This window comes from Ischnura elegans, chromosome 5 (assembly GCF_921293095.1).
Source record: "Ischnura elegans chromosome 5, ioIscEleg1.1, whole genome shotgun sequence".
NCBI classification, from domain to species: domain Eukaryota; kingdom Metazoa; phylum Arthropoda; class Insecta; order Odonata; family Coenagrionidae; genus Ischnura; species Ischnura elegans.
Window position 1 is genome coordinate 70,014,455 of NC_060250.1, and position 23,122 is coordinate 70,037,576.

Genomic DNA, 23,122 nt, shown 5'->3' on the forward strand with positions numbered 1-23,122 from the left:
GGGAGGTGGGGGTGGGAGGTCGCCCTTCCCCATCCCCTCTCATCCCCCCACAAAGCATATTCCTAGTTACGCCACTGGTGGATCTGATTTTTGGTCCATGATGATAATGTGGACCAATCATTCCAACTAATCATCATGTGTGCAGCATTCATTGATTTTACTCGTATTGGAAATAAACGACCAAATGTTTGGGTTATTAACGACAGTTTAAATGGCTTATGTATCCTTAGATGGACCAATAACACGTTGGAATACCGTCGCTTTTTGCGGACCCTTATGTTATTAATCAGAGTTCGTTCAGTAAGAAGACACGAGCGTGCGGGGTAATTTAAGCAAGCTACGCTGGCGTGTTCCGTGCACGTTGGGAAGGGCAGTCGTTAGGGAGCAAGTGAGTGCATGAGTGGCTGAATGGAAGCACGCGTGATGAAATTGCTCCCGGTGCCCTTGCCGGGCCGCTCGCGCGCGGGGCCTGCTGGCTGGCTGACTGCCTCTAGCGAGAGAGAAATGAGTTACGCAATCAAAATGGCCTCCTTGTGTCCTTCCACGAGTCACTGAAATCGGCCCCGGTTGCTCATTCCTTTTTTTCCCTCCCGTCCACTATCCATCATTCCCCTAGTTCCACCCCGTCTGTTTGTCTTTCCTCTTAGCTATCCTATCTCCGAACTAGGAGTTCTCTCTGCTGTGTGAACACCGAAAATATCGCCAAGTTATTCGAATAGTTTGGATGGATGTATGTATGTATAGTTCGGAAATGATTTTTTTTAAATCATCTATGTCCAATAATCATTCAGATTTCTAAAATAAAGAGTGTGCTGTCTTCCATGGCGTTCTTCATCCGTTGATCTTTCCGTATATTGGGTTTTCGCCGCATTGTTTGTCATAGGGTGACAAATAACGGGACGAGAATAGAGTATCGTGGTAGTCTAGTGGGGAGAGCGATAGGCTGTTGATCGAAGGTTCCTGTTTCCAATCCCCAGTTCGAGCTTTCGGACTACCCCAAAGAAAGTCCTCGATGTGCGAGGTGTCCCAGGGAAAGGAACTGCCCCTCTACCCTGAATGTGCGTTGAATTTACACGCCTGTGGCAAAATCTGGGGTGAGCTATACCCTCACCAAACGAAACCAAACTTAGGACTTAATCACTGAGGGATTAGTTTTGGTGGTCCACAGTAAAAATTCCAATTCACATTGTTTTCTTTTTCAGGGGTATTGGTTCAATATTCAAATCCTCCACTTTATGGCTGAATTTGAACACTGGGCCAGAGGCCTTAGTTAAGTATAAATAATGATTTGTAGCTTTTCTGGCGGATAGCAAGATCAGGGTAATTATTATTTATCACGTTCAACTACAGTCAACATCGAATCGCTGACTTTTGGATTTATTTCTGTCTATTTTTGAGGCATTTGTACACGTTATCTGGCGGCTATTTCCAGCCTCTCCCTCTTCCAGCAATAGTCGCATCATCTTTGTCGCCCTTATCTCCTCCACAGAAACGAAAAATGGGGTTAAAAGACACCTCGGAAGACAATCATTCAAAAAAGTTGTTGCCCTACAACATTCATGGGTTTCCTTCGAGGGTGCGAGCATGGCGCAACAGTATATGACACGCTTTTTGACCGATAAGATAATTCATGGAACCTATTTTCTTGTTGACTCATTGGAATGTAAAAGCTCTCGAGAATACTTGGAAGTACCCGAATGCGCTTTCGGATAGTGTGTCGCATCGATGGAATATATACTGGCGACTCAGTTGCTGACAAAAAAAATGTGAGTCGAGGAATCGGGACGACTGGGGAGTGTGTTTGTGCGTTGTTTAGATATAAGACGTTGGTTCGTTGAACAGATGGCCCAAGAATGTCAGTCACCGCGGCTCGTAGACGGGGAAACAGTGATGAGTTGGATAAGGCACTTTTTTCACATTTGGATTTTGGTATAGTCGGGAAACACGAGGCTGTCGATCACCAATTCAAAAAATGACCGATTTTTGATGCCGCTGCGCGTCTGGCGCTAGGGCTATCCTTTCATCGACTATGGGCCTAGCATCAATTTAGGGAATAGGAAGTCCAGTTCAAATTGCTTTCGTTTTTGGGTGCACGGGTTCAATATCGAATAGTTCTGTCCGTGGCGGAATTCTAATCGGAGCCACGGGCCTCAGTTAAGTGTAGGGAATGATCTGAAGCTTTCCTGGCGTATTACATCCATGAGTGCAATTCAGGTCTCATACCGTATCAAACGTCCCGTTTTCACAAAATTTTCAGGAACACTAGTCCTTCTTGATTTATTATTCGTTACCCGAAGAAAAAGAGTTATTGCATCTATCGTAGCTGTTATGTTACGCACATGAACAAGCATGCATGATTTCTTAAAAAAGTTGAGTTTCTGATAACATCGTCATCGTTTCCCAATTACGAAAGGCAAATAATATGGCAAGAGTATTTGGGAAATCACCGTGGATTGTTTCTAAGACTCCGCTAACATCGTGCTTCATTCGGTGGTGCCGGTACTTATCTCTACGTAGTGGTACACGGTATGTGTCGCAAACTTATGAGGAGGGTTGCACGGTCGTTAAACCAATCCGAGCACATAATCCAGGTAACTAAGTGCGTACGATTCCCATTATAGCTGCATTCAGGCGTGCGCGCGCAGGCACTTGTTTGAGTGCGCGGTGGCGCCAGCCGGGTGCTGCGTACGGGGCGCCGTCCCATCGGCCGCCGCCTCTCAATCACCTCCTCTCTCGACGGAGGACACCCTCTTCACAAATCTCCCACGCGAACTCCACTCATGTCCCCGTCCACTTTCCCATCTCGACTTCCTTCTCCCTTCCTTTGCTCTGATGCACACCTACACCGAACCACACTTTGGTGTCCGTCGAGTTTCCACACACATCCGATGCTTTGACATCCTCATACTTCTCGCCTGTCATCCGTTCTGCTCTGCTTTATTTATCAGCGTTTATCTCCTCGTTTCATTCTCACGAGTCTGTAGGGTATAGAAAGCATGTAACATTATAAATATTAAAGTATTCTACCGATTAAGTTATAATTAATAGTAGCGGGCGTGACTTTGTGGAAATCCTTTATAGTAGGAATAGATGAAATAAAAACTTGACTATTTCCACATGGTATTTTATTGTGACCGACCATGGTTTTGTTACGGAGTAACATTATCAAGTTGATAATGTTAGGCTGATAATGATTACCTTGATAATGTTACGCTGTAACGAAACCATGGTCCATCACGATAAAATACCATGTGGAAATAGCCAAGTTTTTATTTCATTTATTCCTAGTACCGATTGAGGTTTCCATGGAGTACTGAAGAAGTATTGTGGCAGCCTCCCCTTCCTTCTAGGACTTCCCTCTTCAATGAACAATAATTCCCAGTCCTTTCCTTTTCATTCCATTGAAAAATCCTATTCTTTTCCCTCTTCTCCTTCGTTTACCTAGCATTCCACCCTCTTAACACTTTTCATTCTACCCTCAAACAAAGTGCTCGATCTATCCATACCTAGTGTCTCGTTTGTATCTCAGATGGAACATAAAACGGAAATATTTGAATAAAGTTCTTTCAAATTCGATAAAAATATACTTTTGTACTATTCAAGAGTTCTGATTTAATGCCACAGGTTTCAGCGTCTGTTTAGCATTCTCAGAAGACTAACAAATTTCAGCATTATAGTCGATAATGTGTGAATTTCCTATGTGGTACATCAGAATAAGGATATCAAGCAGTGAGGTTTTATAAAGGTTTTTGGTGTTGGGTGTTCAAGCAATTTGGGCCAAAAGGTAAAAATTTGGTGTGTGCAGCGGTAAACTTGATGATGAAAATTGTCGTATATCTCAGTCAATTTTTAATTATTTTTTTGTTCTTAATATTTTCACCCACCTACATCTCTTTGGAAAATTCTTGGTGGCGGAGCGAAGTCCTCACATATCAAACTGAAGGTCATGGGTTCGAATGCCGTCTATGGAGGTTCGGCCTGTCCAGTGAATGCTCGTGAATCTTTATTGTTAGATGTTCTCGGTTTTATAAAAATAAATCAATTTCAGCTATTACCATTTCCACTCAGCTAAAATGATTCAAATACTAAAAATAGCTTAATATTTGTCAGTGATAGTATTTACCTTGGTATTTAACTGATCTGTTGTGATATCAGACAAAAATCGCGTGGTTCGTCGTCAATGGTACTTGACTTCAGCTTATGTTTGTTGTATCCCTGTTTGTCTGATCTCTGCTTAACCGCAATCAATCAAAATCGACCTCAGTGGTCCGGACCTCGGGAATGAGGGAGCACTTTTCTCCATCCTCTCTTGGTTATCCTAGCGTACTTTTAGCTAAAAGTAAATTATTTTAGCTTTCACGGGTCGTGTGCATCCATTTTCTGAAATGAAATACCTTTACCCGAAATAAAACGTAGTTACTCTGCCCTGATGATAATATACAAACAACATGTTCAGTGGCACAAGCGATGTAGCGGTTGAGGAGTAAGATTCATCTGTCGCAAACAATTCGATGTGTTGTATGACCTCTATCAGGTTTTTCCCTACGTTTGGTAACTACGTGCTCGTGAATATATATTTGGCGCTGTCATGTCCTTCCTTGGTACCTATTCCTTTTATTTTTATTTCACAGTTATATTGGCAGCATTGGCTCGGAGTTATTTTTGAAAGTCATTTTTGAACTCCATGCAAGGCTCAAAATCTATAGCCATCGAAAATATCGTTACTGATTTGCAATGTTGATCGTGCATTTGAGACGTTGAGTGTCCGAAGATTCATGCGAAGTTTCTCGTAATTCATCCGTAATATCAATTAGCATTCAAAGAGATGTAAACTTGATTTCTGATCCTGGTTTCATTGAATGTGTCACCTGTAAGTCCTGAAAATGATGTGTGAACTCTTAAACCGTGCTGAAGTATAAATTATTTCCTGAAAAATGGTTGTATATGAGAAGCAACAAGCATAATCATGTTTACGTATCTGAATTATAAATTCCAACGCGTCAATGTCATTTCTGTTCGACATCGTTCCTATCTGAATTGAGATTTTGTTCTCTATTTCTTGCACCTTTATCGCACATGAATCTCAGGAGTGCATTTTGAGGCATCGTTAGAGCGCACTTTGTGGTCACAGTCCCATCGTGAGCAAGTTGTTCCCTTGCAGTTTCATTTGTCCCGCATTTCTCTCAGTGCTGAAACTCGTTTCCATCTCATCGAGTATTTTTCGCCATTAACCCTTCCTTTTAACTGCGAGCTCTGCAAAAACGCTGGCTTCATTCAATTTCGCCGTCTTTATATCCCCTGCAAATCTCATTCCCGTTTTACGCTCTTACTTTCATTTTAACGGCCGAAAGGCATCATCGTGCGTTTCGCTAGTCGTCGCGTTCTCTTCTCGTCTCCTCTTGGAAAAGGCAGCTGTACGTCCTTAAGTGTTATGATATGTTATCCCCTTCTACGTGGTGGTAACGGCAGGACTGCCATCACAATCTGTTGATGAGCGTCACGTCTGACTTTGGTGTAGCGGACTGCATGCGTGGGTAGTAAAGACGTATTTATGTTAAAGAAAGGCTGTAAAATCCTTATTTATTTTCGTTTCCTATTTTCATCTTTTCTTTCACGCTTGGTGCCGGTGCTCAGGAAATAGTAGTTACGGTTGGCGCCGGTGTGGGGCAGCACTCACGCTGGTCCTCCTCTTTTTCCCGTGCGTCGCGTCATTACTTCTCGAGGTTCATGTCAGTGCTCACTCTGAACGTCACATTTTATTTAGATGAGTCGCGAATTTAAAACACAGATTCATAAAGGTTTTAGGCTGTCGTTTTCATTATTGTAAGGCTACCATCTTCATTTTGTTGAATTTTAGTCATTGTCTCGGTAATACGTTTTCATTTCCCTAAAATTGTCTATGTGACAAATGATAGCTTGCATAACTCGAATAGTTTAAGAATTTGCGGAGAAGGCGGTTGTCGCTGGTATATGGTGTAGAAAAGGAAGCATTTATTTGCGTCTCAAAAATAAGCTATTTTATGCTCACTCTACCAAACATTTATTTGAATAAAACCTTTAATTTGAAAATTTGATGTCTATATTTTGATATTCTTTGAATGATTTCAATGTGAAGGAGTAATATACTCAGATCGCATGGATTGTGTGAATAAATCTCGGTGTTATTGAGGGTTACCGCCTAGAATTAACCGAAATAGATGCCGAAATCTATCCCCTGCATAGCCTTAGCTCCAAGGTTAGAGCGGCACGAAACCTGTGTGATCGTCTTTATCTTGTAATGGCGGACAAGGAAAAGAATCATCGAAGTGGAAAAAATGGACACTATTTATTGGCCTATTCAATTTTTTTCAAGGGTTGGAACTGTTGAATTTGTCCTCCTTGAACGATATATCGTAATAATTTTATGAATCCCTTTAATATGCATCGTATCGTCAGTTTTAGTAATCTCTTCCCCCGTAGGTTAATGCATTTACGTTGTTGTAAAGTAATAGAACATTCCAAACCATTCAATACAATTCTTATTAAAATTATCATATTCATTCAATTTATTTGTTCAATATTTAATAAATAGTGGAAAGTCAAGTGTTAATGGTTTCCCATAAACACATTTTGTACTCTTTTACCCTCCTCATTATAATCACTATACAGCAAAACAGGTCGCTAGTTTGTGGCCGAGCAAGTCGTATCATATGTTCAACTCCGACTGTTTTTCTGTCACAAATTGCTTTGATTTCAAGTGGCGAGCACTATCATTGGTTCATTGTTTAAAAATAAATGTTTTATGTTGACTGATTTATATTCTATTCTATCTATTCGCTTCTCAACTGCTCCATGGTTGTAAAAAATTCGCGAATGGAGTTGAAAACTTATCCCTCATTAATTTTTTGGAGTCGGTGAAGTTTGTTTAAAGGTAGCTCTGGTAATCATGCCAAAAAAAGCATAACGTCCCTGGAACAATAGGTTATTCCTGAGTGAGTGCATAATTTTTTTGGGAAAAATAGATCTATCGTACGCTAAATCGCTCCGGTCTATCTATTGTTTTCGATCCAAATGTCCGCCATTCTGTTTTTCACTCCATTTGACAAACTTTTCGTCTTGCCTGATTATCCTCATGTGATATCGTAGCCTGTTCCCTTCTAGAATTTCTTTTCGGTCCTTTACAAACCCGATTGGTATAAAGGACGTAAACGGGAACAGCCTATCATCGCGTCTCACCTCTGTTTTTTTTCCACCGCAGCCGGAATCGAAATGGAGCTATAAAACGACGGAATTGAAGGATCCCGTGCGCCAACTGTTGGCTATAGCCAGGGCTTCGTTTTAGACGAAAATAGGCTTATGATCCGTTCGTTGTTGCGGGCATGACTTTTTTTCATGAGCTACCGTTGAAATAAGGAAATTAGGCTTTTGTTGCCGGTTGAAAGTGACTGTTCGTAAAAGACATATACTTAAAATCAACTGATTCGGGCGTTACTCGGTGGAACGATAAAATGTTCATGTTCAAAGTTTGTGGAATAGCACTGAGTTGTTTCACCATGAAGACGTATACTTGTCGATATCTATGCTCAAGATTTCCATTTCATTGTGTGAATGGTGAGTCGAATGTGCGAATATACTGGAAAAATAGTTACTAGAAAGAAAGAAGTATAGTTGTAAAAAATGTTGTTAATTTTTATAATGTTCTCACATTTTGTTACGAATATGAAACTTGTAAAATGTAAAATGAACTAATTAGGAGTGGTATTCGCGGCTTTTGTTGTCTAGGCTATCATTTTAGCTTCATGTTAATAGAGTTTGTGAAGCCTGTTTCATCTGGATAAATCATTTGGAATGGCCTATATTATACGTTGATGAATAAAAAAAGGTTAGAATTAGTGAATTTTTATAGTATAAGTTAAGAAAATCAATTTCAATTCATAGAATAATGATTATAATTTATACTGTAAATCTCATTGGATCAAGTTAAGGAATGATGCTTTTACATGATGTAACAGTCAATTGCATGTATAGATGCCATAGTAATAAGTTTATTTTTCTAAGAACTACAATGTTGATAAATCATACAGAGCCTACAGGACTTTGCTATTTAGCTATGTTGTATTTATTCATAAAAAAGTTCATTATAACTCGATAAAATCGAACTTCTTTTATATTGATGGTGCTCTATTTAGCTTTTCAATAGATTACCTTCATGAAATCGACATCTGCTAAACAGAAGTCCCAAAATTTCTGAATCCAGTATTCTGGTTGGTGCGCATTAATGTGTGGAAACAATCGCGGACTTCCCAGTTATTCAATTTATATCGAAGTTTAAGGAATCGCACAAGTTGCCATTGTCGCCGCGGTAGATCGTCAATGTACTCAGTCCTTTACAATTACGACGACAACATGTATTTCCCGGTCCTTTGTCATGGCTTCCCTCCTCACCCCTTAAATAACTTTCCTCGTTGGCAAGGTATCGTCCTTGGATCTCGCGGCAGCATCCGGCGAAGGGGAAGCAATCCTTATCTCGATTACACGAGAGAGCGCAGCGGTGTAGGCTGTTGATATTCCTCCTCTCGTCCACGATACTCCTTACCCACCCCACCACCCCCAATGGCTTAACGTCGGGCGTCGAGGAGGCAGAATGGGAGGAGAGAGAATACCTATCCGTGTAAGACGAGCACTGTTCTTTGGCGTCCTTCACCTTTTCTCAAACGGCGCCTCGTAACGCGAAGGAATCTCGGGCTTATCGTGTTGGTTATTATTATGCCGCCTTCCTTCCCACCCCCCTCTGAAATTCCCGTCTGACTGGACTTCAGATTACAGCCTCGGCTTCGAGGTCGAGCTTCGCTCGGAATGAATGCTCTTTCGAGTCCTGCAATAAGGGGCACGCGAAGCCGTTCGTCGTATCTCGTTTGATTGAGCTGAAAGCGTTACGCCAGACCGAGGTAGACGGCGATGGCCGTTACGGCTCTTTTTTTGGGTAGGGGCTTGACTTGGGTTTATTATTGGCAAGAGAAGGATGTACCCATATATGTGATCGCAGGATTGGGAGCAGGATCTAGGGTAAGTTTATAAAACATTTTGCGGCCAGCATTGACATATGGGAGTGAAACCTGACCTTTTAAGAAAGCCCACTAGTGGAATATGGTTCATTTTTAATGAGCGATGAATATACATGATTAGCTGCTGCACAAGTTCTTCTTGCGTAAAATTATGTTCAAGTGAAAATGGTGCATAATAGGGTAGATTCCTTCATCAAAGAAAACGAAAGGCATTGATTGCGATTCGTTACCCAGCATTACTGTATTCATAATATACAAATTATTTCGTTTTAGAAATACCGGTTTAGACGAATGGCAATGGTCCATTTTTATCCTCATTTGAAAAGGGCCAGATTGGCGCCCATGCGATGCCACTCCACGTGACGTCACAGGGACCTAGTTTCTATACGAGAAGATAGGAGTTATACATTGTCTGAGGTTACCAATGCATGCATGAGGCGCAGAGCTCAGGGAAACATGTCTTAATAATCACTTATTAAAACTGGCTAACGTCGGAAAGTTTTCTTCATTTGATAAGGTAATAATAATCCTTATTTTAGCCAAGCGCTACCAGCCAGCAGGGTACTCAGCTACCCGCTAGCAGCCCAAAATTTTCACTTTTCATTTAATAGCGAAAAATAGATATCGTCATTTAAAAATCTAAAAGCGTGAAATACGTACTCCAGGAGTAATAATCTTTCGATTTAGGCAATAAAAAAATAATAGGAAACCACCCTATTTCAATAGTATGTGAAGAGTATAATATAATTTATCTTTTTCCTGAGATATTTTGCATTTAAATTATTTCCCCATTGGCTTTTCTTGCATCGTTTCCATGGCGTGTGGTAGTGTCATATTGCCCTGGCGTTAAATTATCCTTAAAACACTAGGAATTTGGGACAAGCAATTTTCGAGGCATTCTGGTAATATTTTCAAGGGTTCCTACTTGAGGAAATTATTCTGTGCCTGAGGCATTAAGGAAAGTTCGAGAAATGGAGGAATCGTGACTGCTCTTTTACTGAAAACATTTGGCGCTTAAATGTTGGCGTAGAAGTATCAAGAGGGATTTGGTTTTAAGGAGAAGTGAAAGAGTGTAATGGTTATAGTCGGAAATTACTCCCTTTTTGCACTGAAAAAGTGCAATTTAAATATAACTTAGGGTCATGTGAAAAATGGGGTTAGAATTCTCTACTCGTAGAATACAATATTATTTAACGTGGGACATATGAAGTCGTGGTTTTGAATAGTAAGAAATAGCACTGATTTGACACTCTTGGGTTTTGAAAAAGGCCATTCTAGTCTCCCCCATTAACATGGGACAAGTTAAGGTTGCCTGGTACAAGGCAAGCGAAATGTATAAAGGTTTTTCGAAGCTGAACAAATATTCTTCAAAATTACGATTATTTTGTCATTAGCGTAGTTGTTAGTGTGGATAGGATAAGGTAAATCTTACCCCTTACAAAGCCAAAGGAGAGTGAGTTTGCCATCTCCAGGGTATAATGCCCTTTACTGACCTCGTTGGTCCTCGCACAATCAAGATTTTAGTAGGGGTGTATAAATTCTTCGCTCAGGACTCGTACCCTGGATCCTGGGGTTGGTTAACAAATACAATACCCATTTTTAATTACTTTAGATTGAATTGATCTGTTGGTGAAATAAAAATGGAGAAAATGATATTTTCTTAATAACAATTTATTTCTTGGCAGAGGATTGTGATTACGTTTTCATCACAGCTTACTGTTCGTAACTTGTAGTCACTACAGATTGTATCGCATGGAGAGTATTTTTCTCCAAGGAATTTGTCCTTGGGTACGTGACGGAAATGTTTCATGTGAACTCAGGAAATAAATGTAAGTGATATTGTGGCTAATAACTTCAGGCTTTACTTTTGTGAAACCTCTCCATACTGGAAGTAAGGAAATAAAACTTGTGTACTTAGTGTATAAATGTATGATGCGTGCAAGATCAGTCACCTGACGATGTAACCAAATTACGAAACCCGGGTCGTGCCCATAGTTAAATAACAGTGAACCTTACAAAGTTTTATTTCCTTACTTCCTGATATTGTGGCGCTTGGAAAAGGGCATCTTAATATATTTTTGGGCTCCTGAAAAGCTCTTCAGTGAAAAATATGAGAATTTCTGTCAGTTGCCGCTCGATATTTGTGAGGGCCAGTTTTGAGGGATAATTGTGATCAGAAATAGTATCTAAAAGAATTGATTTGTTGTGCATCAGAAATCCCTAGATGAAAAATTCGTTATTAACTATGCATTAAAAATGCATTGCAATGCATTGACTAAAAATTTCGCCCAACGTGGGGCTCGAACCCACGACCCTGAGATTAAGAGTCTCATGCTCTACCGACTGAGCTAGCCGGGCAGTTGTTGGGTGATGGAATGTTATGTGATTTAAAATACATTCCTCTTTCTGATTACATCATAGCTCTGTCTTGTTTGGTCATAGTATCTAATGTAAGAAGGAAATAGTTTTTACTATTTTTAATGCGTCTTTTCGTGTCTTGCTTCATTTTTCTACCCTCCTACAATTTTCGTGATCATTCAACATAATAAGGTATACTTTACCTTATTTTGTTTTGTGATACAAGTCATACTTACAATTAGTGTTAGTTTTTGAAGTGGTATTACCTGTGGCTGGTTTTATCAGTTTTATGAACAGATCTTGGAGATTTGAGATATTTATTCACTTTAATGTAGCGTCCTCATGTGGAGCCCGCCAATTCACTTGAACAGCTGGATCTCTTCCCCTCTTTCGAGTCTCCCTCTTCCCCCATCTGTCCCTTTCCCCTCTTCCGTATACCATCCGCTCGCGCGTGCCACGTAGAGGATTTTCCCGCCAAATTTCTCCCATCCCACCTCTCTAGTACAACGCATAGGGACCAACATATGCTCGGTCGAAGTCCCTTTGGTATCAATGTGAGGGCTAATTTTGAAGCTTAAGTATGACCCGAGGTGATAAGTAGTGTGGATTTCAATCGAGAAATTTCTAATTATCAAATCCCTTTCAGTAGAAACGTTACCAATAGACACTTTTTATCTTCAATTACATGGATTTCGGCTTTATAATGGATATCCAATGTATTCCGCACTGCTAGTTACGATACGCTTACTGCAATTGCTTTCTTATTCACAACCATCGAGTCATTTGCGGAAATATTTTTCCTACAAAATTTCGGTAGCATTGTGGCACATTATCCTCAGCTTTGTTCGCTCTTAATGTTCTCGTTTGTGTTAATACAATTCTTGGGATGCCGTATCTTCTTTCTCCGATTAGTAGCGTAGCCGTCATGCCTTACATATCCTTCGACATCATTATTACGATACTTTGGTCGATACTTATTACGTTGCTTATTGCTACCCTTTCATTCTTGCTGATTTCGACCCGTCGCGCAGAAACTGCAATTTACCTATCCAAGTTGAGATCTAGAAATAATTTTTCAGTGATAATAAAATACCTGTGGCTTCCTTTCCTTTTCATGATTGATCAAGGAAAAAAACTGCGATTGCAGGTGTATGGCCAAGTCCGAAAAATTGTCTGCGCCCTTGAAGAGAGGCCGCGCAAGTGGTCGTAATTTCATCCGCCTTTGTCCTTCATTATCGCTTCAAATTTTTTCGCCCACGATTTCACTCTGTGGTTTATCGCCGAATCCAGCGCATGGCGAGGCTCACCACTTTGAGTAACTGGGTATATTGGGTGGTAGTCATGCTGTGTTATTCGCGGTATACGTTCCACTACACCGGTTCTTTCTAGTTAAAATAGCATCAGAACGTCATGCTTGGAATGTATCAGTTATAATTGATGCTAGTATTTCGCGGAATTGAGTGATATTATCGTTAGTTACCCTATAATAAAGTCCAGGTGGGTACGTTTCAAACCGGTTGACATAAATTCAAGGAAGGAAGCCCTATCAGGGGCCTTTGTTGCATGGTTCCGAGTGGTTTTACAATCCCAAACCATTCGTGATTATTGTTCGTGGTTCCTTGGTTATCCGGTCTAGATAAACTACCTGTTCAAAAGCTCGCACCCTCTTGTTCAACCAGCAAATCATAATGTTGGTTATCGAGGAAGCTACTGACAACCGAGGTCGTCGACCCCTCTGAGAAGTAGGTAGTTGTGCAGTAGAGAAGTTTGGGGAATGGAAGAGGAGACGTAGAGAAGCCCAGACTTGCGTACGAAAAGTCCCAGGGAAATGTGTGTGGAATTCCTTAGTTTAGTTGAGCGATTAATTTTGCATGTGAACGAAGTGTCTGATATCTAAAATATCCCTCGGTTTCTGCTGAATACCTAAAACATTTGATGCAATAATGACCGAGTTGAATGACAGCTCTCCAGCCTATTTCCTATCCTACTCCTTTGTCAATTATCATATTTTTCATCTTTAATATTTTCTCTTTGTTTTATTTCAAATTTGTTAATTTTTGTGATATTTATACTCCTCCTATATCAAAAATGTTTTCTTTCACGGTATTTTAACATTTAGCCTATGTTTATAATTTCGCTTTTTTATCACTTTGAACTCATGGAAATTATCAGCCTTGGTAATTCCGATTTTTAAAGATCGTCGTAAAAGAAATGTAGAAATGGCCTTGTGGAAATCAATTTCGACTTTAATGTTGTTACATGTTTTGAGAGATTTGAACCTACGTCTCAACGGTGGTGTTGCCTACTGTGGAATGATATGCCATCTGAGACAGCATCTCTCTTCTATGCGTCCACTTTGTACATCGCATCGCACGATAACGATGGAATCCAGTTACCAGTCAACCATCTACATCTACCCCGCCAACCGCTTCATTGGGCGTGTGGTGGGGAATGCTAGGGCACCTAAAAAAGGAAATGCTCTAACGAAATGACGCCTAGCATACCTTAAAATCTTTTATTGTTCGGGGTAAAAACGAATTCTCACACCTGTCTGTTCGGCAAAATATCTTTCTTAATTTAATGTTTCTGTCTGATCTGGAATTCAGTGGAGTTCCAATGTGATTTTCTCCGTGCCGCAATTAAAGATATTTATTTTCAATTGCTCAAGCAATATAAGCTTAGCGCGCAGCCTCCCGAGTCTCTAGCGGCTTCCACCTTAATTCTGTTAACATCTGTGTTTCGCTTTCTGTGCGCCCGTTCCGGTTTTAGAGGAATCGCGCAGCTTTCGTTTGTTTTATCCACTAAGTTCACGGTTATTCGTTCAGTCAGACAGCCAATGCTGGTTCAACTGTTAGTTGATATCCGGCTGCTTGGGTGGCGGGAACGTACGGCACGCTATGGGAGGAAAGTGGACAGACGGTTATTTCGTGCTCACCCAAAAACGTGGCCGAGGAATTGTGTCACGGCCGACTGCTAGGCTACGCGTCCGTTGAATTCAGATATGCGTCCAGCGATATGCGGGGCAGCGAAGACTGCGCAGCGGCGTGGTATCGCGAGTGAATGGTTCCCCCAAAGTCCTTCAGAGTTAAAATTATGGCCTCAGATGAACCTCGCGTTCGTATTTTAAGTTTGACGTACATGTTGCTGAAGTGTACTTGAGATTCTTTCGACCTCGGTAGGTGCAAATCTTCGGAATCGTGCACTCACTGTAAAGAGGAATGAAATGGTATAGTCCAGAGATTTTCACATCTTTATGCAGCATAAAAATGACCACCACATTTACGTATGTGGAAATCTCTCTCCCATATGGTTAATATTTTTACCAAACATTTTCTGTGATAGATGCTTGCTCATACATCAACGCTTTCCAACGTGTTAAGAAGCAACATGATAAACATATGAGTAGGATTAAAAAAAGTAGATGTATGCTCTGGTATTAATTATATCAATGAATAAGATCTTTAATATTTTACTATTTCTTCATATTTTGTGTCTGTATTTGAAGTCAAAAGACGTGCTTATAATGAAATTTAATCAGGTGAAGGAGCTACAAATTTTCTAATTTCATCCATTTAATCATCACCCAGCCAGATACACTAATTTTACATTTTTGACTTTGAACGATGTCTCATGTGAAAGAAATGCTTTTTGATTGAATATTTACATTGATATCTATAAGCAAAATTCTACCTAGGAAAGCTTTCGAGAGTTATATCGCTAATCATATTTTGAGCAGTTTAAAAGAGGACCAGCAAAATTAGTAACTATTTTTTCATGTGATGAGTCGTGGGAGATTTTATTCGAGCAAATCTAGAATATATCCATGCGAAAAGCTCTTAACTTGGCCCCGAGGTTCTCGAATTCGCTTCCCTTTACCCGCTGGTACTCCTGACTACACGCCAATGGCTTTATTTACTTCAAATCTTTGGAAGAAATGGGACGTTGATAGTTTATACTGTAGACGATCGTCCAGTACCCTCTGTTTCTCCGTCGAGCTCTGTACTCGCGGTCAGGAAGCCGGACCTTCTTCTCATCCTCTCCGATATACCCTCTCTGTGAAAGGTCGTCCTTCACGTTGCCGGCCGGTCCGCCTCATATGTTTGTTGATTCAAGACGAACAAAGTGTGTCTTCGTGCTAGGTTTTTTTTTCGAGACATTGTAGCCTATCTCCACGGTCCATTAAGAGCGTTGAAATTCGCGGGATGTGATTGGCGTTTGTTTATAGATCTCCTCCGTCTGTCGTTCCTCCTCTGACCTCTCCCTCCGACCTTTTCCGAGATGTGTGTACGTTCTTCCCGCAGGACCAGAGATAAGTGTGTGTCATATCCGCGCCCTCTAACGTCCCAGATCATCCCCTCCCCTCCTTTGCCTTTTACTGAATTCTCCCCTCCCCCTTTCAGCCAGGACTCTGATCTCTCCTCCTCCTTCCAGCGTTTTCATAAAGGTCTCCTTTCATGCTTTCCTCGAGCGTAACCCTCTCCCATCTTTTTCGGCCATTCTAAACTAATCTCGGAAAGGTTCTCTTCTCCTATCTCCTTCACGCTCTCATCAGCATCTTTCATTTGTATCCGTCCCGCTGCTATCGCGTGTCCTTCAAGTCTGCGTTCTCTCCTTCCGATTTATCAATCTCTCTCTTCTTCTACTTGAAGTATCGTCTTGTACTAACAAACTATTGGTCAAACACACCCGGCGACTTAGCCTTCCAAGTAATTGGGAGGCTAATTTCAGTCTTATTGGTGTTCTTTTTTTGCTTTCATTTTTCCCGTCGTCCCTTGACTTGCCATGTGATAAGTTTCCCCGAGAGAGGAAGTCGAAAGTGGCAACTTAAGGTTTGTTCTTCACCGGATTTCGTTCCTCCATTTTGGGCATGATTAGATTCATTCATTGATTTTTCAAAAACTTTAGTGATAGTGTGCATTATTTTTTTTCAAACTATTGGAGTCTTTGCTTTGTTTATCAAACAATGCTCTGCTCCTCTAAGAATGAAATATTGCTTGTCTCATCATGACATGGACTTGTGAATATCCTCAATTATCATAATTACCGTCAAAATTTTGGTGTTTCTGATTTGTCCTTTACATGTTTCACTAGAATATTTTTCCTATATAACTAGGTTTTACAATAATTCTTTTCATCTGTTTTTCCCATTTTCATGTCACAATCATGGCTTTAAATAAATGAAAATCGATCCGCGTTAATCTTCACTGAAGCCCTTAGAATAACTTCAGGCTTTTTTGAATTCAGATCTTCGTTTTTCTGTAGAAACGTGTTGTTGAATTATTACCATTTGAGGGGAAAAAAATATTTTTTTTGCTATTTTTTTCAACTATTTCTCTCTCTTCGGTTCAGGGGGTTTTCAGAGTTGGCCTAAAATCCTAACTACGTCGAAATGCCTGAGGCATTTTCGTCCTTGCTTGCCTTCTTCAAAGCCCCGTACGTTAAATGGTGGTGTGAGGATCTTCTTAGTTGCATTAATCATGGTTATCCCCGTTATTGTTTGGCATCAGTGAAATGACCAGAAATGAGGGAAAATATTGGAGCACGCGTCCGTAATTAAAGAGCTCGGATGCCATCCAATCCTTCCCCTCTCATATTAAAGATTTTAATTCTTCAATTATACCGCAAGATATCGCCTCGTTGATCGTGATGAAAACCTTACAGCCGTGTGTGTTTATGGCTTCAATCCCAGTCTTTTCCGGGCGAGAGTCATTAAATGAGTCGAGGCCTTTCCTCTTGCGAGGAGGCCGGTCATTCGCCATTCTCTCCCTCCAGAACCCCTCCTGCACCCCTCTGTTTCCTGCCTCCCTGACCTTCTCCACCCTCTTCTGGCTTTGCCTACATGGAGGAGGGTGGTTGGGTCTAGGGACGAGGGTCATAGGGTAGAAGGAAGCGAAAAGAACGCGCGAACCACTCGTGTTAGCTCCTCATAAGATGTGGCAGCCTCTTGCGTCTCCGGACCGAGGATGAATAAAAAAACTGGTATTCGGTTAGCGCATCTTGGAATATCGGTTTTGTAGGTAGGTAAGGACCAAGCGCCCCCATTAAATACCTTCGTAACTGATTATAACTATTCACCGGCTATTCACAGTTCATATCCGTAGTATTTTTTCTATTTATTGTGTCTCCTTATTGGAATTATAAGTGCCTTCTTATATTAGCTGGCTTTATCTAATATAACATACAAATTAAATCAATTAAAGTAATATTTTAGTTGCAGTCCTTTGCAAGATTTGGTAGATCGATGGCGAGTACTATTTTTAATGCAATAGTACCGACCTGTAAGTGTAATAGAATGTGCGAATAATTGATTAATTGGCAATGTTTCACTGTGTGGGAATTTGAACCGTATGAAAATTACCAGCTCTTTGCCATAATGATAATTATACATAATAATGAATACCCATATTCGTGTGATTTAGAGGAACTATTGCTCTAGGTGTCTCAAGTGAGAGATTTTACGCCATCTCATCACAGAATCCTAGGTATGAAACCAGTTTCTGTATGCAACACTAATGCACAATTATGGGGAAGGTTTCAAAATCCTTTTTTAATATTATTTTGTCGTTCGTAATATCCCACAAGACATTTACATATTTTTAGCTATTATTAGCCCGAGATATCGTCGTGTCCATTCCATAGATTGTCTACAATATTTTTCTTCGGCGCGTAAAATTCAATTAAAAGATTATTGCTAATATATCGCTCCTTTAAGATGGAATGAATTGTTATAGACTGTTAAAAGTTAACCCGTATACACCTGTTGAAAACAGATCTCTCCTTTGCCATCGTGTTTCGTTTCTGGCGACCTCTTGGACCTTAGCAAACCTCGTCTGGTCGACGCCTTCCTACAACGCCTATCTCATCCACTTGGCAAAAAAATGAACGGGCTTCAACATCCAAATTCCCCGCATTGTTCTCGTATAAAAGGGATGGGCCTTCAGCGCTTGATGGAGGAGGGTAGCTGCATGGATGGGGCCTTCTTTTCCTTTGAGGGAAGAAATGGTGTGGCGAGTTTTATCGGATTCCGCCGCCTCTTGGCTCACTTTAACCATTCATACATCGGCGGTATTAGTTGCGGTTACGTTGGAAGAACACAAATCCATGGATGCCTCTATCATTTGGTAACCAATTACCAGTAAAATTGTATAAGTGATTAACAATTAATCGTGGTATCGCTCCTCATGGTTTTCCATTCCTGGAATTATAGTTTTGTGCCAAGATTTTTTTATTATTTTGAATATTTATTCCCTTTCAATGGAATTAATTTGTCAATATTTTCTTTGTGTCCTGCTGTATCCTTAACCATCTCCCTGAAACGCACACGATGGAAAATCGTGAGCTTATATTTGTCTTACCTACTTGTATAGTTTAAGGTTTTGTAGTAAATTGTTGTGTCGAGCCAGCATGCTCGTGCATTATTTTGTTTGGTAAACTTTTTTTCCTCATTAGCTATGCTTAAAACAATGAGTTCCCAAATGTTTAGAGCGTAATTCAAATTCACTCGCCCATTCTAGAAATATATGTTATGCGAGTGGCTTTGTTTTTTCGTTATTTTTATCTCGATGCCGAATGTTGTGTATGTTTCGGTAGTGGGAGAGTTTGCCCTTTATTGATGTAGAGTCAATTTACGAAACATTTAGCATGGGTTTCTATGACTAATTTTTATCGTCAAGAGAATAAATACGGTCAAAAGAGCAACAGTTTTGAGTTTTCATGGAAAGGACATCCACATCCTTCCACGATGGAACATCTATATGAGGAAATCCTACAGTTCTTGTATGCTGGAGGTGGTCTGAGCGAGGCATTTGCCGATCCCGGGTCAAGTCGAAACCTCTCCCCCTCGCTTGGGGCCCTCGAGATTTGTGGGGTAAGGAATTTTTTCAGCGGTAGAAGTTCCTAGAGCGTCTACCCTCTTCCGCGGCCAGTGCCAGAGATGAAGGATAAACGGGCGGGGAGGGACTGAGGGAACCCGGGGGATGTTCGCCGTGTTGTTGTCGAGGGACAGCGATGGTGGAGGAGGAGCGTGGTAGTGTTTCCAGCCCTCATGTTCGGCCAAACTCGGTTTTATTTATCGCGCCTCCATTGCGGAGCTTAACATCCTGCGGTCTCGTTGCTACATGAGTTGCAAGTGGGAGGGGCCTTATTGTAGGGATCCTGCTTTTTAAAGCTAATGTAAACTGTGGACGTGTTTGTGCAATAAAAATACTTGCATTATTCTGCGAAATAATGAGGAATCTCCATGGAGTTCCTCCCCTGAGTTCATTAATTGTAGTGAAACATGGGTCGACATTCTTTTCATATTTATGTTGGATTGTTCAAATGGCGCGGGCTTCATGAAAAGTGGTTCTAAAAAACTTTACAGCCAAATTAGTTTTGAAAATTTTAGCCATTGTGAAAGGGAAAGTGTTTTTATTCTAGTATTTACCAGCTCATTTGGTGATTTCATCCAGGGCAACCGGCGACGAATTTTTTCACCTATCTGGAGTAATTATAGAGGCTTGCTAAGAGGGTAAAATGCAGATGTAAACCATTTAGGTGAGATCCATTCATCCTTCAACAATATTAATCCGTCTACCAACTATCCTTTCCACTTCTTGTTATCCTCCATTGTCGAGCTGAAAAGGCCGATGAGTATCGCGCGCTGTGTCGCGGGAGTCGTATTTCTCACGGCAAAACCATTTCCGTATTTATTTATCGCGAGAGTGCAACAGAATGAAGCCGGTGCATGAGCACGTCCCAGAATACCCCTCCCCCTTTATCCTGACGTCTTCTTTTCCGCCCCATGGCAACCGGAGCCCATTTCGGCGCCGAGAAAAGCATATAAAGTTTCCTCCTCCGCGCGATGACGATGTCGAGTCGTAATAAGAAGGAACGCGGCCGCGTTCGCGCCAGTCTTTCGCCATTCCTCCGTCTCTTTCCTCCTCAAAATGTGTGGGTGTTTCCCATCGGACAGCCGTAATGACAAACTCGGGAAGGTATAAAAGGGGTGGTTACCTACTCCTCCGGACATTGTTGAGAGTCTCTCTATTTCGCCTTATTCTTTCCTCGCACTCACCTGATCACGCAGTCCTCTCCTCTCATAACTTCCTGTGCGGACGCATTTTCCGACGACTCCATTTTTCTCCCCCTACTCACACACACACTGGCACGGGTCAGGGTTCATTAACCCCCCCGTGTGGAAGTCATGTCCCTACCGGAAATTCCTATCCCGCAAGGCGGAGGGTTGAGTGGGCGGCGTCACAGACGCATCGGTGGAAAGGGTGTGTGCTGTAGTAGGTGCGGTGGTGCCGGGAAGGAGGTTGGTGTAGTATATAGTGTGTGGAGGAAAGAAGCGAGGTCTGACGGGAATGAGGAGGCTGGAAAGCAGCATCAATTTCGCACTCGAGCGGTCAATGTCAGTCGTCAAGTTTCGGGGAACTTGCCGTGCGTGTGTGCGGGTCGCGAATGCGTCTCTGCCTTTCTCTGAAGATGCGCCGTAATTTTCCTTGCCTGTGGCTGCGACGGTGGTGGCAGAAAACTCCCCACCTCTCTCTCTCCTTGGGGCTCTTGAATGAGAGGCTGCTTCTGGTCGAGGAGAGATTTGAAGGCGCGGGTCAGGAAGGAGGGTCATCCAATCTCCCCTTTCGCAGCGACTGCGGATGCATAATTGCTCTCGGACTCGACGACGTGTTCCATTGGTCTTGTATTCTGCGTCCTCTGTTGAAATTTTCATTATTTTTTGGCAGAAACACGCTAATAAAAGAGGGCGCAGCAGAAATTTTATCACCTTGCCGTCCAATTTTTTCTATTCGGGTAGCCTAATAACTCTCGGATGCTAAAAATTAAAACTGCTACCACTATCCCGTATTAATTTGGATTGAGTAGTTTGGGAATAAGAATTATAGGGAGTGAATTGAGCAGCGAACAGAGCTGTCATGAAATTGTTGTGAAATTATTAAACTTCGAGCCAGGAAACAATGATACAACGGTTTACAATGTAAATCCATCTTTTTTAAGGAATTCTGAATCTTCCTATTCACATTTCATTCCACATCAAGTGCATCAATTTACATTCCTAAGCTGAATATTTTTGAATTTCATTTTCTACCTCTTTTATTAATTACTATATATTTAAAAGTATAAAAATGCGTCTAGAAGGTATTTCGCACATCTGCATGTCAGTTAAAATGGGAACTTATGCAGTGTAAAAATCTGTTACTATAGTATGCATGGGCATCGCCGTATATTCACGCTCTTTATCTCGTATGGCGGCTTAGTGAAGTCACCCGTTTCTCATGGCATAGGCATCTCGTCTGCTTTTTTTGATATATCACTCTAAGAATATTTGAAACTAAATATGCTGTGATTTGATTAAAAAAAACTTGGGCCTTTGGTGATGAGGTGTTGTTTGCGTGTTCCAGTGGTGAGATCACTTCTGTGATAGCTTTCGTCATGGGTTATTATAGTCCTGAAATACATTCTTGTTCCTCTCATTTTTATGAGATCTTTTTTTCCGGATTAATTGGACTTGGTAACATTTATTTATTTGTATGAAATGGATTCACAGGTACTGCAAATCTATCAATCACGAATTGTTGTTTTGAAACTACATTTAGCCCGCTGTTTCATCGTTTATTCCGTATGTAATATACTAAGAAAGTTATGACATTGTTGTAATGTGTATTTTAATGCTTTACCTACTTCGAAGAATTCACGTGAAAAATATATTCTGCAAAAATTTCTTACTACCTGAAAATTAGATGAAATTTGATCGCTTGTGACCTTAAGCCAAAATAGATGAATATATACTCAAACTGAACCACTGTGATTTCATATGCTACTTCATTTATTTTAAAATTGTCTGCTGCAAGAAATTTTTAGTAAGGTAATACTAGTAGAATCCAATTGTGAAACAAACCCACAGAAGCTTTTTTTGATGATCAAACCCGGAAAGCATTTGAAAACATTTTCTAGTTGGCCATAATCCTCGCCCAATTCGACTGAAAGCAGGAAAAAAAGGAAATTGGATAAAACGTAGGGTGAACCGACTGCTGGGGAAGGCCAGAGGGATGAAAAAAGTACTCGATTAGCTCTAAAATGCGTGGTGGTCTACATAGGTTTTTCTCCGTCGAAAGTTGATAGCTGGGAATTCTATTCTTTTTTTCTTCGTAATCTACGAGCCCGCTTCCGCGCGACCCGAACCTCCAAATCCAATCATTTCCTCAGCTTTAATCCGAGAATGAAAAAAAAAAATAAGTGAGCTTCCAATGCTTCTAATATGAGATTCCATTGGATGACGGAATCGTATTTTTTATATTTTTCCCCATCGCTGAAATTGGTACTGATTTGTGTGTTTCGCCCCGAGGACAGAGCAGAGTGCCAATTCATTTGTGGGAGTTTCATCTTTTAGCTAATCTGGTTATTCTTCTCATTCCCTTGGATTGTATTTTCCGTTGTTCATGTTGGTGAATCGATACCGATCATTTGTCAGTTTTGCTCACAATGTTTTATCCCGCGATTTTATCGTCGAAGCTTCATATTTCTAGAGTATCACCGCTGTTGCTTCAAATTTGTAGCTCATCATTTGTTCGCAATTTTCTCAAAAATAATTTAAGTAAATGCGTGTTGCTTATCATTTAATTGCGCGAACCAAATATCGTATCTTAGTAATATTTATTAATGTAATTTATCAGTTCAAGCAGGTGAATTTTGACTGTAACCTAGAGTTTTTCCTCTACTAA

The 23,122-nt window shown here is 40.8% G+C and overlaps 1 protein-coding gene and 1 non-coding gene across 3 annotated transcripts in view; one reads left to right on the plus strand and one right to left on the minus strand.

The window, feature by feature from the left end:
- LOC124159035 (ecdysone receptor) overlaps window positions 1–23,122 on the plus strand; it is a 567,390-nt gene that overhangs the window by 210,338 nt on the left and 333,930 nt on the right. The window lies entirely within an intron of this gene.
- On the minus strand, window positions 11,330–11,402 carry Trnak-cuu. Its single transcript has one exon. It is a non-coding gene; the product is annotated as a tRNA-Lys (tRNA).